This window comes from Lycorma delicatula, chromosome 5 (genome assembly GCF_047948215.1).
Source record: "Lycorma delicatula isolate Av1 chromosome 5, ASM4794821v1, whole genome shotgun sequence".
Lineage (NCBI taxonomy): Eukaryota > Metazoa > Arthropoda > Insecta > Hemiptera > Fulgoridae > Lycorma > Lycorma delicatula.
In genome coordinates, this window is record NC_134459.1 from 38,045,831 (window position 1) to 38,062,026 (window position 16,196).

Here is a 16,196-nt window from a genome sequence, read left to right on the forward strand (position 1 = left end):
TCATTGAAGCAACACGACCTTCGCTTCTGAATGCCGTGATGCCTCTCCCCAGGAGGGCTACCCTCCCCGACACTACTCATAGGAGTCCGAATATGCACCCATGCATACCTTCTCCCACCCTTCGCGCTACCACTCCTCAAACCTCGAGGGTCCTTCATGCGTCATCGGAGTGCCCCGACCTAGTCACTCTTGGTGACCAGACCAAGACATCCTCAGAAAGAGGGCTACCTCCCTGGCCCTGCACGGTTCCGCGTTTCAACCCCTCTGGCTACATGATTTTTTTTAGCCAGTAACTTTTTCGTTTGAATTATAATGCCTCGCTCACTTTCCATCGGCACACTTCTCCTTCTGATGAGCCTTCTGCCAAGTTACCTCTGATCCAGTCAGGTATTTGATCAAGTTCTACGCTTCTCATTCCATCACTGCCGGAACTATTGCTCGCCCTACCGCTTGCTTGACGCACAGGACTAGTGGCCGATTTACGTCGCACTAAAAAAGCCACTCTTTCCTGTTTCTTCATCATGGCAGCTGTACACGTGCAGCTGTTTCCTAGTTTATTTATTTTTTTAGCGTATGGAACCAACACACAACACCAATTACAGTCAAAAATTACAAACAACATCTAACAAATTAATATAAACTACTGATTCTGGAGTCGCCATCAGGAATTCTACAGGAGTCCTCTCATAAGCTGTCCTAGGGCAAACTTCTGTGATGTGTTTAACAGTCTGATTTTCACCACACTCGCAAAGAGGCGTCGCTGTGTTACCCAATTTATACAGGAAATAGGCGCACCTACCATGCTGAGTTCGTATTCTGTTTAGCGTTGACCATGTCGTAGTGGCAAGTCAAAACCCGGCGGCTTTTGAGTAATACATGGGATTTGGTTATTCTGCTTTGTGGTTCATTCTCGACGCTAGGCGTCAGTTAGGTTAAATCCTTCCTCTGTGGCAGCGGAATGTTTACTAGTACAACTGGTACATATATATACATCCTAAATACTAATCATCTTAATTATAAATTACTATATACAAATATACATCAGTTATGACTTTACAATTCAATTTATATACAGAATGAGATACAATACAGAAAACAATTCATGGCACATTAAATACAACAATAATCAATAATACAATTAGTTAATCTAGACCAAAAAAACAAACGTACGATGTGTGTATGCATGAGTGTCGCACTACTTTTGCCCTTATATCTCAGCACTGATTGAACCGATTTTCTTCAAATTTGGCTCAAATATTTCTATACATAGGATATTGATCATATTAACTTTTTTCAAGATTCGTCAAGGAGGTGGAAGGATATCGCAAAAAACCAATTTCGATCTTCTTTAGAGCCATTTTAGAGAGAATTTTATTACTAAGAAAATTTGTTACTTATAATTCATATATAATAAAACAAAATTTTTTTTCAAAAAATCAACCCCCACCCCTTAAAATTGAAATATATGTTTTTAGTTCTTTTTTTATTGCTTCCTTCGGTTTAAATATTTTTCAAAAATGTTTTGAAAGTTTATACTTCATATATAGAGCTATTAAGAAATGTCTAAAATTTTGTATAAATTATAGAAAAAGTTTTTTTAAATGTTCTTTTTCTTATTTTAATCTTTATTGAAGAGGATGTTAGATTTAGAGAAAACTTTACTTAAGCAAATTTGTTAAGCTTAACTTAATATATACTTTTACACGACTACCCAAAAAAAACTGTAATGTATTTAGGGTGTATGTGTATGTTAGTTCCACCGTAGCAGTTCAACGGCCGAACCGATTTAGATGTATGACCCGTGCTGGAATCCTTACGTTACCGGGAGTGTCAAAAGCAATATAAATATATTTAAATAAATTTAACAAATTTGAAAAAAGTATAATATATATAAATACTATACGCTCTTTAATTATCCTATATTAAATAGCAATATTATCCTATACTGTAAGCATTGTTTTTTGTCAGTTGTGTTTTTTTAATTTTTAATAAAATGTTTTCTTAAAATTTATTCTCTATCTTTAAAAATTATATATTCTATTTTTTTACTTTAATTCTTTTAAGTTTTATTATTAATAACCGGGAAAGTCACGTAATAACTTGCCAACTTTTTTTTAATGTCGGATGAAGACTTGAAAATTATATCGGTAGAGTTACAAATGTTTATTCTAATTCTAAATTCCATCAAGACTAAATATATGACATTACATTCTCTTCTAACATGAAGGGACAACCAGGTAATAAATTTCCCTTAAGGATTCGCTCGTGTAAATATATAAGTAAAGTAGAATCTGCATATGCAAATAGGAAAAACGAATAAAATTACATTTCTTGGTGTTCTATTTTACGGTCACTTGAATTTTAAGGGCTTGTATCGTATACCTTTGCTTAAAGTTTAAGACCTATTATTTAAATTTAAAAAATATATATATAATAATTATCTGAATATTATTAATATGATTTATTATGAATTTTTTGGACAGTTCTTGCCTCAATACGATATTTTTATTTGATATGGAGCCTTCGACACTCACCTAAGTAAACTTTTTACTCTTCAAAAACACTTTTTTTTAGGATCCCTGATCGGCAGATCACTATTATTTGTTAATAAATATATTATTTCTTTATTTTTTAATGACTAATTCAACAAAATATAAGCTGCTGGAGAAGCTTGTGCATGGGAATATGAAATGGAAATTTTGTAGCGTAAAAAAATGCCTGGTTTGACCTAGTTTTAAACCCGGGACCTCCAGGTGAAAGGCCGTGATGCTACCACTCCGCCATGGAAATCGAAGAATTATAATAAAATTATTATAAAAATAATAATAATAATATTTATACCTTAAAAGACATAAATATATTTATAAGATAATTATATATTAAAAATCTAACTGCTAATATTAATAATTGTAATATGCTGTTTGTAAATCGTAACAAAAGTATACTCTCAGTGAAAAGCGTCTTCATTGTAGTGTTTAATAACCCCACCATTAATGTTATCGTTATACAATATTAAGTAACATATATCACTACAAAATAAATAAATTTGTTCTTTCTAACATTAATCGACTAATTAAATCATTGAAAAAGGAGATTGATGAATGGGTTAAAAATCAGATTTATTTTGAAGTAATTTCCTATTATAACATAAATTCTATTCTTAAAATAAATTGCTTATAATAAATATTTCATGATTTATTAAATTATGTTGTATTGTATTTGTAATGAATAATCGATATAATCCTCTAATTGATAGAGTTTTACATGTCCAAGTATTTGAATCTACGAACATTAATGATTAATAACAGTTCCATACACGAACGGCAACCAGCTGAATATTTTAATATGAAATAAGATTTTTTTTTTGCTTCATGATGATATCTCCAAATAAGCTTAAAACTTATGCGTGGGATATGAAAATGGAATTTTATACCGTACGAAAAATGCCATGCCTGACCGGGGGATTCGAAACCGGGACCAGGCATTACATTTTACATGCAAGTTATTACCATATATTATAAAATTACATTCTAATTTTTAATAAAAATATTTTTAATTTTATTTGCGCATCAGTATTGTAAATTTCTTTCCTTTTTACTTCCTTGTACCTTTGTAACCTTGTTGAAGTAAAGGAAGTATTGCGATCGCAAAAAATTTCGATTTTCATATTTCACCGGAAATATCCATTTTGACCATTCCTGAATCCATTTTGACTAGTTTTGTCGTGACGTCTGTACGTACATATCTGCGTATGTATCTCGCATAACTCAAAAATGATTAGCCGTAGGATGTTGAAATTTTGTATTTAGAACTGTTGTAACATCTAGTTGTGCGCCTCCCCTTTTAATTGCAATCGACTGGACCAAAAGTGTCTAAAAAAGCCCAAAATCCAAAAACATATGGATTTTGGAATTTTTCTTACTTGCAGTAATAAGCCATCATTGAGAGTTTTTCAACAACATATCATAAGGGGTACTTATTTTTATTGGTTCCAGAGTTATAGCCAAATAAAGTTTTAATTAATGAAATATTTGGATCTTACAAAGCAAAGGCGCATCGGTTTGAATTCGACTTCATCTCCTTTTTTTAACTTTTTTTTAATTTAGATTTATTGATTTATTAATAATTATTTATTTCTGATTGTAATAAAATCTTTACAATAAATAATAATTCAATAATAACAATAAAAAATATATATATGAAAAATATCAAAAGTTATTAATAAGATAACATTTTATGTACTTTTCATTTAAAAAAATTGTGTATATATAATTTAATAGGCGTACAAGGAAGTCATGTGGTATCCACATCAGATTTTTATTTTACAGTATACCTTCTTTTTCGATTTTAAATAAATTAATTTATTAATTGCCTCATTTTCGGAAATTTTTGGTATGTTTCTTAATGCTTATGTAATTTTCTACGCCATTTTAGTATTTTAAATTACAATTTTCTAATAAAATTAAATTTTGAATCTAACAAAATCCCGTTTGGTGACAGCCGTACACAGACTAAATTTAGAAAAAAGACGAAATATTATTTCAGTTATTTCATCAAATTCATATTTTTAGTTTTCGAGATTAGTACACAATTTTTTTTACAAGTTGGTATAGTGATGAAAAAAATTTTTATTTTTTCTAATAATTCTCTTCTTTTTAACTTTGTATAACATTAAAGGGAAAAACTGTTTAAAAAAAAGCACTGATATAAAAGAACAATTTAAAATGTCTTCACCATTACATTTTTTTTTTTTTAATTTTTTCTATGAATGGTTTTGAAATTACCAAAACTTGAAAATATCGACAAGCCTTAAGAAATGGCGTCATATTCAGTCTTTTTTTACTATTAACTCTTTAAAAAATTCATTTTAGAGAAAAATTAATTTTAAAATATTAAATTATTACTTAAAAGGTGCTTATAAGATTTGCAAACAGTAAGAATTGGACAGATAGGCAACGCTATTTATGTCTCGGAAAATTGCATTTCTCGAAAAATTAACAATACAGAATTTAACTATGATTCTTGTAGATTTTAAACGGCTACACAATAAATAAATATTATTCTGATCGGTAAGAATAAATTGATAATTTTAAATAGATTGATAGTAATAAAATACATAGATTACATAATTATACGTAAAAACAAAATTACAAGATAAAAATATATGTTACTAAAGTACATTTAATTATTAAAATATAAACACATATAAGTAAATATATAAAATAAAAAAATAAAAAAATTTATTGTAAAGTAATTTATAATTCAGAAACCTCAATGGAAAATTATTTTGATCATATATTTATGTACATCTAGAAAAGGATGCAAACACTGTAAATCAGAGTTTTATTTTCTTTAATTAGTATTATTTAAAAATTCACCGACAGAATAGTAATCTGTTTATAAAACGATATCTTTGAATTGCGTTTTAAATAAATTATTTGTAAGATTTTTCAAACGATTCGGTAATTATTAAAAATGGTTTTCAAAAGCCGGAAAATTGTGTTGAGTTCTAAAAAAATAAATCTGTTATCTAGTTTCGTAAAGAATTAAACTTTACCATGTTAAAATATTGTTATATTTTAAGAATAAGTAATCATTCTATTTTTTTCAAAGATTGCTTATTCAGAAAGATAAGTTAACAAATTTAATTTACTAAATAAAGGTATATACGATTCATACTATACGAGTACCAGATAATGAACTTAAAGTTTACTTTTATACCTTCAAAAATCTTCTGACATTTTGACGAGCCCTAATAGAAAACATTATACTAAAGAATGTTTAAAAAGTAACGCAATCTTTTGGAAAAATGATTAAATTAAAATAATTCTTGAAAGTGTCCTCCATTATGCGATTCACATAACTGAATACGACGTTGCATGCTCTTAAACACATATAACATTTGTTAAGGAATTGGAGAAAAACATCGTTCAGTTTCGCTCTACAATTCGGGAATGGTGTAAGGATGCCTTTTGTAAGCAGTATTCTTAAGATATCCCCACAAGAAAAGTCAGAAAAGGATAAATCAGGATTTCGGAGGGTGCCACAACCCTTTCAAAAACACTTCTTCATGAAAATACTGATCCGAGAAAGTCACAGTGTTTTTGGCTGTATGAGCCGGTAGTATTGTCCAGCTGAAACCACGTGTACTGTAGTTGATCTGCAGGTGTTTAAAAATGTTTAAAAATTGTTAACCATCCGTATGTAGCGTTCATTGTTCACTGTGCCATAAAAGAATGTCATAAAGATGAGTGAAATTGCAAACCAAACACCCATTTTTTGTCCGTGCAGAGGAGACTCGTGTAGTTGATGTGGATTTTCTGTACATCAAATGCGTGAATTCTGTGCATTCACGTATCCATCGAGGTGGAACCATGCCTCGTCAATCGAAACCAATCGTCGAGTTCTTCCCTATTTGGTGTTACAGATGATATGAACCACTTAAAGAAAGCTAGTGTCTGCAGTGAACAAGATTAATTCTTTAGGATGCATCTTTAAACACTTGCGCGATGCCGTGTGGGCATTACCAACGAAGAGGCCAGACTCCCTAAACAGGCGTCCAAAGACTTCTTGGAACTAACAGAATAAGCAGCTTACACGTCGATTAACTTTTCCTGGTGTTAGCACTTTCGGCCGACCAATTTCTTATTATGAGCAACAGAAATACTACCAATACTAGTAATGAAAATTTTGCCCAAATTAAACAAATTTTATGTCTACCTCAAAAGTACAATGCAACGGTTTTATCCATATTTAAAGTTAGATACTTAATATCCATCCATGTGAATGATTTTTTGAGCAGCTATTGTACAGTTTTCAATTCCTTTTAAATACTTATCTTCAGATGTAGAGTTTTATCGCCTGGTGGTTTTTTCTCATTACTATAGACCTAACATTACAACTTATATAGGAGCTTTTTTCCTAAGCAAACCACTAGTTAAATTAATTTCAGTTTATGAAAAATTTTTTTCAACTCGCTTGATTAATAAATTGCATTTATTTTCAACGTATAAATCTTATATGAATATATTTACGTTTTATAATTATGAAACAAACAATAATGTCCATTTTGCCGTTATATAATATCTATCAAACGTATTTTTAATTAAAAATATTAATAAATTTGTATTAATATTTTGATAAAATTATAATAAAAAAAGACTTGGGGCATAAACACAAGGTGGAATAATCAGAAAATATAAAATAAAGATAGCTAGTAGAATAATTAATATATATAATATCAGTCGCAAAATATATGAAGCCCCATAAGTTCTCATCAAAAATGAATTAAAAAAAAGAGAGCCTCCATTAAATAAAGGAATAATTTTATAAATCTTTATATAAATTTTGTTAAATATCATTGAAGCATGAAAAGGTTATATTAAAAATTATGTATACAAAATAAAGTATAATTAAAAAAATATATATATTAAAACCATTTTATATATATATATATATATATATATATATATATATATATATATAAAATTATAAATTAAAATATATAATTAATATATATTATAAAATAATTAAAAACTACGAAAATACAACTCGCTCCATCTCTCTATCTCCAACTTAGCATTCCTAGAACATTTAAAAGTTGCAGGTATTCTGCGTGGTCCTAGGCTCGGCAAAGAATTTTTTTTTAATCACCCTGTTAAAAATAAGGGTTGAACTGATAAATCAGGTAACAATGTTTTTTTCATTTTCAATAAGCGCTTAGCAAGAACTATAAATTTTCATTCATTTCAATTTTTTTTTTTTTTAAAACACTAAATAATTAAGATATATGGGATTTACATACAAACAATGGTTTGATAAAACATAATGTTGCAAAAAGTAAATTTTCTTTAAGTTAGAACAAAACTAACAAACAACATACTGAAATATTAGTTACTGCTTGAAGTGGATTTAAATATACATACTTTTATAAAAGGCTCAAATAATTGTAGAGAATTCTATAAATGTGACATGAGTAAAAGACATTTGTAATAGATAAAAGGTATAAATGTTACTTAGACAGAAAAATATTTGTAAACCTAATTATAATGGTTTTTAATATTATTTAAGATATTTTAAGTTTAATAATATTTTAAGAAAAAATTTTTAAATGTGTACTGTAAAAAGCTTTTTTTTTAATTTGTTTTCTTCTTCTCCCCCGGGCCGGATCCTGCAGTTAAGTATTACACAGCCCAGAGGAGTGTCCTTTACTCTAACGGGCCTCCACCTCTCGGCCCGCCGATCGGATCTCATTTTGCGCCCGCCTCAAACCCCCAGAGTAGGATCCACCAAGCTCGGCTATGCCACCGTTCCTGGATCCCCACTCCGGGAGCCGGGACTCGGTCTTTATGCCAATGCCTCTAACGGGGATACCCCGAGTGGGGCATCCCCGCTGAGACTCGGTCTTTTTCGCTCGGGAGTACGAGAACCCCCGTGCTTCATGCCCACTCGTCCAAGCAGGCGCGAACGGCAGCTCCGCAGAGGGCTGTCCCTCATCCCCAAGTCCCCCGATTCTTCTCCTGAAGAACCCTTGCCACGAACCCTGCAGTAGTATCAAAACTCTTGGGGTTCCGCAACATGGTGGCGAAGATGGTCTCCACGCTGAGCGGTCCGGTAATCGTCGAGTAAGCTAGGCGGTATTCATTCCACTGCGGGCACCAGAACACCACGTGTTCTGGGGTCAGTAAAGGCAGTAGGGGGTCATCCGCCCTCCTCCTACCACACAGGTAGGCGCAGAAGACCCCATGGCCGGTCAGGATTTGCGTGAGCCAGTAGTTCAGCTCACCAAACCTCCGACGGCCCACCGCTTTATATCCGCGATAAGGCGGTGCTTACCAAGCTTACGTAGTTTACTAATCACGGAACAGGACCGCATGAATGTCCCGCTTGGGAACTTCCCGGTGGGTACTGTAAAAAGCTAAAATTACAAAAATGCTTGTTGCATATGAAATTAGTAAATATTTATTTATTACATTTTAAGTGATTTAATTCCCTTATAACGCAACTTCCAGAAAATAATTTAAATACAGAATGTCCCACGGAGAAACTTTCAGGACATTATTCCACTGGTGAAAATAATGAAAATAGTTCATACAAACATAGGTCTAGGAAACGCTTTGTTTTCGAGTTACGTCTAGCGAAACATTTCGCCCGAATTTCAGTTCTTCTAGTAAATAGAAGTCCTACTGTAATTTTAGGGACCCAAATTAAGATGTAAAAATGAATATTTTTAATGTAATTTGAGCTGGTAAATAGGATAAAATAGGTCCCAGAACTGTATATCTAGTCGTTTTTGAGTTATTCGACGAAAACACAATATTCAGTGCCGAAAAAAAAATGTTTAGGTGTATAGTACATAAATGATGGTGTGTAGCTTTGTTAAATGACTAATAATAAATGCGCAAGATTTAGTAACAAAACTTGTAGAGAATCTAATTCTGAGAAATTAATGTTAATACATCCCATAAAAAGTAAAATTTTAAATAAAATTTAAATTTATTTGGGCACCAAAACACAATAATTGCAAACAGTCAAAAATTACAAACAAACATCTAAAAAATTAATATAAGCTACTGATTCTGGAGTCGCCATCAGGAAATCTTCAGGAATCCCTTCATAAGTTGTCCTAGGGAAAACTTCTGTGATGTGTTTAACAGTTTGATTTTCACCACACTCGCAAAAGGGCGTCGGTGTTTTACCCCATTTAAACAGGAAATAGGCGCATCTACCATGCTGCTGTGAACAATAAATATCACATGACCCAGTGAGGTAAGAATGATATGTATAACATGGTAAATGAGGTGCAGTCTTGTGTCCTCAGGCTTACCATTCATGAGACGAGTAGTTAATTGAAAGCGAACTACGAAAGGACACCATTATCTTGTATCTAGTATTCAAATCGGTGCAAAAGTGTCTTTACTTGGATATATAGACTGTTTCTAAAATGGTGGGCTGACTATACTTTTTCCGTTCCTACTTGTAAAACTAAACAAAAATATCCTTAGGAAAAATGGCAATTTCTCCTTCGTTCTCTTCCTGTCCACATTTTGTTATTTTTATATAAAAATGTATATCTCAAGTTCGGATGGAGTTTAATATTAATACATTAATACATTAATATTTGGAAAGCGGCTTTTTTAATAAAGTTTTAAAATTAGCAAAAAATCAGGACTTAAATACCTTCGCAAATTACAAAATGGCGTTCCATGTATATTTTCCAATCCGTTGTATCTCCATAAATATTAGTTTTATTAAAATATATGTTATTCCTAAAATATTAAGCCTTTTATTTTGAACAAAATGACATTTTATTTTTTTAAATCGGTTAACAAATAGCCGAGTTTTGGCAAAAAATTAATATTGTAATTTTGTCTGAAAATGTATATAATTAATATATACTTTGACAAAACATATTTATGGAGATGTAACGGATTGAAAAATAAACATTGTCAAATGAATCGAACAAAATCGTAAATCTTTCTTTAATAAAATTAATTACACTAAATAATTATTTTTTGTATAACATACTTTTTTTTTATCAAATAATTGGACAAACTTGTATTAATCTCTGAAGTAAATAAACAGTAGAGTTGTAACTTTGTTTGTTAGTTTGTTTTCCTTTACCACTCTACCGTTCTATCTGCCTGATTTCAAACAATCGTATCACTGTACGCCTGTTTGTCATTTGATAGACACACGTACTCTTAACACTACATTTATAACAGATAATTAGTCATTGAATTAGGGTGAAATGTAGTCCTTTAGGTTTACATAATCAGAATAATTCATGGAACAAAGAGTAAACTGTTAGTGACATGTAGCTCAGAGATAAATTAAACAAGAGATATTTAGTCGGCTATCACTGTCATTTTCTCTTCTAAAAGTACCTGTATTTCTATACATTACTAACCACATAATCACACTACCCTAATCACGATAAATTCATTTTTAATTTCTCTTCAAAAGCATTGTAGAACTATTAGTTAATTGTTTCTATATCGATTTGTTTGAAATTTTTATTAATTTATTGCCTCATTAACAGAGTGCTTTTTTTTCATTTATTTTTTGAGGTTTTAGGGGCATCGACTACTGTGGTCATTAGCCCCCGTTTTCACATCAAAAGAATAATCTGATGTGGACACCACAAGAATTCCTTGAACGATTATTAAATTACACATACACATTTTTTACTGCACTTCGTTTAAACTTATTTCATTTGAAAGTAGGATACGATCCTCCAATTCTTTAATAAAGTGGACAGTTACACAATTGCTGAAATATTAGTTTTTATTAACATCAAATATTTTATACAATTATTAATTCAACAATCTTACATGAAATATTAGGACAGAGTAAAAATCCCTTTATTATTCGTATTATTAGATCAGTATTATTCATATCTTCGTGAGTTACTGATTAACAAAAGTTTCAGATTTCTGGTGTGTCGTATAAATAAAAGTTAATTATAATTAAACTATTCCGTTTATTGAACTCCTGTATACTGGTTACAAATGTTAATTTCGACCTTGCGGTGTAAAATATTCAGTTTTTATTATTGGATTATTTGATGAAAAAAAAAGAAAAAGAAACAGTCATACCGGATAAGAAAATAACATGTAGAAATATATCTCAAAAAAAAGACAAGAAGATGAATATGAAGAGGAAGAAAATATATAGAACAAGGGAAGAACAAAAAAATTAAGAGAAGATGATAAATATAAACAGGAAGAAAATGTAAAGACGAAAGATAGAAAAAAAATTAAGAGAGGATGATGAATATAAAGAGGGAAAATTTTAAAACTAGAGAGCGTATACACAAATTAAGATCAGAAGAATTACATTAAACCAAAGAGCAATTAAATGATTGGCAATAAAAAATAAATAAACGAAATGATGATCAACTGCGACTTAGGGATAATATTGTCTGACAGTATCAGAGGAGTAATGAACTAAAAAATAAGATTTTTTTGCAATTTATCGGTATTGCAATTTATCGGTGTATATGTTGCTCTTGTAAAGGTCTATTTTTCAGTCAGTCTGTAGTTAACAATGCAAATAAAATTAAACAGAAATTCCAGAATAATTAAATTAAATTAAATAGAAATTAAACTAGAAAATTCGAAAATAGTACGATTCTAAATTATAATTTTCAATTAATATTAAATAATCAGATGTTTCACCAAATCTATTACATATACACATATGAATTGATGCATATTAAATAAATATAGACATTTTTAAAAGTACATAATATTTTATTTCGCTGATAACTTATTTTTTTTCATATTTTTTTATTGTTATTATTGAATTATTATTTATTGTAAATTTATTTTACAATCACGAGTTAATTATTAAATCAATATATTTAAATTTAAAAAAAAAATTGAAAATAAATTTAAAAAAAGTTTAAAAAATAAAAAGAAGATAAAGACTGATTTGAATAGATGTGCCTTCCCTTGTAAGATCCAAATATTTCATTTATTAAACTTTTATTTGACTACAACTCTGGAACTAATGAAAATAAGTACCACTTATGATATATCGTTGAAAAGCTCTCGATGAGAACTTATTACTGCAGTTAATGAAACGTCCAAAATCCAAATTTTTGGGATTTTGGCTTTTTTGGACACATTTGATTCAGTCGATCGCAATCAAAAGGAGAGGTGCACAACTAGATGTTACAACAGCCCTAAATCCAGAATTTCAATATTCTATAGCTAATCGTTTTTGAGTTATGCGAGATACGCACGTACAGATGTCACGCCGAAACTAGTCAAAATAGATTCAGGGACGGTCAAAATATATATTTCCGTTGAAATCTAAAAACCGAAATTTTTCGCGATTACAATACTTCCTCGTAGAAAGTAAAAAGAAAATTTTTCTTTCATATCCAGATAAAAAAAATAGTGATATGGTCAGAAGACTAGCCTTGTCAAAACAAATCATCTAAATAATACCTTTCGAAAGATATAAAAACCCTAAATAAGCACAAAATGACAAAAATATAAAGGGCCTTGCCACATAAAAACATTAAACACTGCAAAAGAAGTTAAAAACACTTGAAATTCAAAAACCAAATACTTTCACAAAGTATCAAAACTAAATTAAAACATTAAACCAATAATTAAGTGAAAAGCAAATAAGTAACTTCTTAATATTTATTTTTCCTAGTTTAACCTTTTTTTTTTTTTAAAGAAGTGGGGAATCCTATTTACGGACGCGCAAGATGTTATTAATATGCGTATGTAAACCTGCGCACTACCGACTAAACCGCCACCCTTGGCTACCACCCTTCCTGAAACCACTAACATAGCATTCCTTCTGAAAGAGGGGTTACACGCCCACTCACATACTCATACGTCATAGCGCAATCGCATCATAAAAGGAATATCAACAGAAACACACCAGTTACAGCAAACAAGATACATCAAGATACAGAAAACAGATTATCAAACTACATACAAAGAGAAAAGTTACACAATATACACAAATACAAGAGAAGAAAAACTCAAGAAAACAACAAGTCTCACAACAATATAAACATAGAAAATCATCAAAAAAAAACCAGCAGAAGCTCACAGAATGCAGAAGATAAAAACTACTACATACTATAATAAGGCCCCAAGAAAAAGGGAATTATCCCAAGACCAGAAAGACATAATATACATCAAAAGCAAAATACTCAAATATATATGTAAAAAAAAAATTATATCATAATATCAGTACAGCAAATTTACATCATAAACTAACCAGAGACATATACATACCCCTTATACTTACTACCTGCGGACGCCATCAGATACGGGAGCGGAGTGTCCGCGGTCTCTTCACGTCAAGGCGACCCCCACATATACGGGGACCCCCTAGGGGCTCACTCGCGAACCTGTCCGCCCCCGCACTCTCCGACGCCGCTATTTTTTCGTGACTCCTCCTATGCTTGGAGGTCTCTCATCATGATTTTCACATACGTAGTGATCGCCTTGCAGTTTTCTTTCTTTTCTATCATTATGTCCATCAGCTCCTCAGGCTTGAACATCACTTCCCTGCCTAGTATGTCAAGTAGCTCTGTCCTAGGTGCTTCGTATCTCGGAAAGTGGAAGAACACGTGGTATAGCGTTACCTCCTCCTCGCATACCGGGCAGTTCTATTCGTCGTCGAGGCCGAACTTATGAAGGTATGCTTTGTATCCCCCATGGCCCGCCATAAACTGGGTAAGGTAGTAATCCAGCGAGCTATGAGCTCTCTCTCGCCAGCGCCTTAAATCTCTTACCAGGCGGTGTGTCCATTTGCCTTTTGTGCTGCCGTCCCACCGTTCTTGCCACTTCTTCTCCGTCTCAAAAAGAATCTTAACTTTACTTCGGATTTCGCAGTTCCCTTGGTGGGGATTTTCTGCTTTTCAACTTTTACCGTCGGTACATTTTGTTCTGATTTCTTCGGCTGTTCAGCTTCTGTATTCTTCACCTTTTGTTTGGTCAAAGGCTTAGTCCTAGTTTGTTTCACATTCTTGATTTGGAGATATCTTGTTATTTTTTCATTGGTTTAGGACTACAAATTCGACTCTTCAGTTTCGGTGATTGACTCTTAAATTTCTCATTAATGATACGGTTTGACCCTACTAGCTAGAGCTGATGCCAGTTGCGAGACTACATCTTCTGGTTTAAAGGAAGCTGTTCTGCCGAATACTATTTTCCTAGCTTCACAGAAGTTTACTTTTTGTCATTTTTTTGTCTTGACTTCTTGAACAGCTACTTCTCGCTTGTAGATTGGGAAATTCCGTGATCTAGCCAAATGGTGCCCATAATTGACGTAACAGGTAATCCTTGGATGGGTTATCAGAGTTTAATGGCTCGCGATTGTATTTTAAAAATGTAATTATAGCAAATGTAAGCCATTGATTGGCAAAACTAGATATTTAAATAACATATCGGAGAAATGTCCTCCACCATATTCTATACATTATTGTAGATTGTCCCGCCCTGCTGATTCAACCATGTTGTCTGGGATTGCTCTGATTTCTTCTTTAATGGGTGCTTTGAGTTTGTTTATGTTATTAGATATACTGATGAACATCTAGACTTTAAATATCCACAGAGAAAATGATAGGTCAAGAAAACGTGCCGGCCTCCAATATCTCCTCCTTTAGAAATCACGTGGCCTGAAAACTTCTTTCTAACTACCTCCATAGAACTCTGGTAGAATGGACTGTTTTTCCATTCTGCTAAAACCACACCACAGCCAAATCGATCTCACACGAAGTCGTTTAGGAACAAGAAAATCCTGTAACAATGTTCAATTGAAAAGATAAACTGTAACTGTTTGCTCCACCTCTTCGAAGAAATAACTACCTATGATTCCAAAACTTGCCAGAGCACACCAGAGAATTATACGTGGATTATGAAGGACGCGTATGAAGCTGCTTAGGATTCGTATCAGATCAGTAACGAAAATTTTATTTGTTCATTATGTCTGATAAATAGATATGTGTTTCGTCACTGATTAGCAGGACTATTTCACTGGTAAACAAGTTAATAAAGTTTTGCACAAAATGTAAACGGATTTACTTTATCACGCTCACTTAGCATCATCATCATCATTATAATCATTAAATAAAGATGAAAATTCAGTGCATTATGTGGAATTCTTCTAATACTTCTGCGGGATAAACAAAGGGCTCCAGCGTGCTTTCTGGTTGAGGACTCTTCATCATTGATTACTTGACTCTATCAATGTTTGAAAGAGTTCCCAAGAAGTGCACAGTACCCTGTTGTTTGTTTTTCGTTGCAAACGATTTTTGAAAATTTATTATCTACATCGTAGTTTGGCTAGTAACAGCATGTTCTAGAATATTGAAACACCGACAGAATAATTGCGGAGTAATCAAAACCAAATTTTTAAAATGTATTTCCGCTATTAATGCACGATGTACAGCAGTCCACTGCTCCATTTTTAGTAAAATGACATCTACTATACACCACAGCCGGCCTCCGTGGCGCGAGTAGTAGCTTCTCGGTCTTTCATCCCCAGATCCCGGATTTGAATACCGTTCAGATATGGCATTTTCACGCACTAAAAAATTGTCATTTCATTTTATCCTCTGAAACAATACCTAACGGTGGTCCCAGAAGCTAAAAAAAAGATATATGTCACAGCCGTTTCCATTCACGACTATACACGTCAGGATTGCCAATTCATTTTGA

At 31.9% G+C, this 16,196-nt stretch overlaps 1 protein-coding gene across 2 annotated transcripts in view; it reads left to right on the forward strand.

Annotated features, from left to right (window-relative positions):
- Positions 1 to 16,196, forward strand: part of P5CS (Delta[1]-pyrroline-5-carboxylate synthase) — a 264,054-nt gene that overhangs the window by 184,417 nt on the left and 63,441 nt on the right. The gene's annotated exons all lie outside the window — the stretch shown is intronic.